Source organism: Nannospalax galili, unplaced genomic scaffold, assembly GCF_000622305.1.
Source record: "Nannospalax galili isolate Female #2095 unplaced genomic scaffold, S.galili_v1.0 scaffold657, whole genome shotgun sequence".
NCBI classification, from domain to species: domain Eukaryota; kingdom Metazoa; phylum Chordata; class Mammalia; order Rodentia; family Spalacidae; genus Nannospalax; species Nannospalax galili.
In genome coordinates, this window is record NW_008339927.1 from 797,871 (window position 1) to 799,943 (window position 2,073).

General features: G+C 39.2%; 1 protein-coding gene across 1 annotated transcript in view; it reads right to left on the reverse strand.

Moving 5' to 3' along the window:
• The window catches only part of Ush2a (usherin), an 828,188-nt gene that overhangs the window by 699,612 nt on the left and 126,503 nt on the right, over nt 1-2,073 (reverse strand). The window lies entirely within an intron of this gene.

The following is a 2,073-nucleotide window of genomic DNA, read 5'->3' on the forward strand; positions in this document are numbered from 1 at the left end:
TAGAGTGCATTAAATCAGTTGGGGTAGCAATGAGGGGTGTAGATAGGGAAGGGGTTCTAAATATGGTCAAAATATATTGTATTAAATTTGCAAAAATTCAATTAAAAATTGTAAAAAGGAAGAACCAAACCAATAAACCACACTACAAAACCCAAAGGTAAGGGATCCAGCTCAGCGATAGAGTTCAGCATCCCCCCCCAACCCCCAGTTTCATCCCATAACAGCAAAAAAGGATCATCTTTAAAGAAAGATTTGTTTTGTCTCCTTATAAACTCATCAAACCAATTTCAGAAACACCAGACATCAGGAATCCAAAACAATGTAGAAGATTTCTTCTTTAAAAACAATTATTGACTAATGGTGGAGAACAAATGTGTTTGTAAAGATGAACAGCAGTAAAAAGCAGTGATCTGGAAAATGAACCCAGTGAGGAAATAAATCCTGAATTAAAAGTTTTGAGTTGGACACACATAGCGAGAGGATGCCCAGCCAGACGCGAGCCTGGAGATGAACTTACGGGCAGGAACCCACTGCTTATGGGCCAAGGGCATCTGCACTTTTAGGCGGCTCTCTGGCCATTGAGTGTGTGTGCACTAATGTTGCAGTTCAGAGCAAGTCAGACTGGACTAAGATTCTCAGAGGGTAGAAAGACGATTTATTTTAAAATGAGATGTTTCCTCACGACCCAAAATAAGCTGCACAAAAAAATTGAATTGACTGAGACAGAAGCACAAAGCAAGACTGAGTGTGGAAAGAAGTTTCCTGGCCTCTGTGTGTCTGTGACACACTGTTAGAAAAGCCTGGTGCACTAGCACACAAGACCAAGTTTATGTACATGAATGATACAGGAAAAATCATAACGAAGCTCGCCATATTTGCAAGTTTATTTGTAATAGATATGGTTATTTTGTCCTAGAAAAATCTTATGCTACTTGGCATACAACATTACATTCTTACAAGACAGTCTTTAAATCTTTTGTTAATTTGAAATATTGAAAACAGTATTTCATTATAGGTTGATCATGCCAATTAAAACTGAGGTTGGCTAAATTTCCCACGTGTGTAGTGAATATTATTTCCCTTCTTTTGTATTGTGTGTGTATGGGTGTGAGTGTACACGTGTGTGAGTGTACGTGTGGGTCTATGTGTGCATGGAGGACAGAAGACAACCTTGGGTGCTGTTCTTTAAGTTCTGTCCAGGTCTTTGGAGGTGGGGTCTCTCATTGGCCTGGCACTCACCAAGGAGGCCGAGCTATCTGGCCTGTGAGATCTAGTGATCCACCTGACTGTGCCTTTTTACCAGTGGGATCATAAGTGTATGCTACTATGCCCATCTTTTTATGTGAATGCTGGGAAGGGAATTTGAGTATTCATGTTTCTAAGTCAAGCACTTGAACCAACAAAGTGGTTAAGTGATTCCCCCAAACCCTCATATTTTCTTTTCTTTCTGAAAAATATTTACTTTCCATTTTCATTTTATGAGTGTTTTCCTGCACACACATGCCTATGAAGTCCAGAGGAGGCTTTCACACCCCATGGAACTGGAGTTACAGACTGTTGTGAGCTGCCATGTGGGTGCTGGGAACCAAGCCTGGGTTCTGTGCCAAAGCATCAACTGCTATTAACTATTGAGCCATCTCTCCATTTCTCTTATCTGGTCTTTTCTAAAGTGCTTGTTCATTTGCTCTTTCACCAGGTTCCATATTTTTCTTAAAGTTTTTAAGTGTTCTTTTTGTATTAGATTTTCTCTCCTTACCTTACATTGGACATAAATCGGTCTATCACTTGCCACTGAAATGCAGATGTATTAGTTTTCACACTGTCCAGAATCTTTGGTATCTATCTGACAGAATGTGTCACTAGCTGTCTTCATGGCTCTAGATATATTTGTTTCCGTTCTGTTTCTACCTTACCTAAGAATTTACCTTGGCCATATTGAACAAATCCATATAACTCTAAGCCATTTTATTACAGATTTCAAATTAACCTCCTAAAATTCTTGATATAAGCAATTAATTCATCATTTCTTCTTTTCAAGTGTGTGTGTGTGTGTGTGTGTGTGTGTGTGTGTGT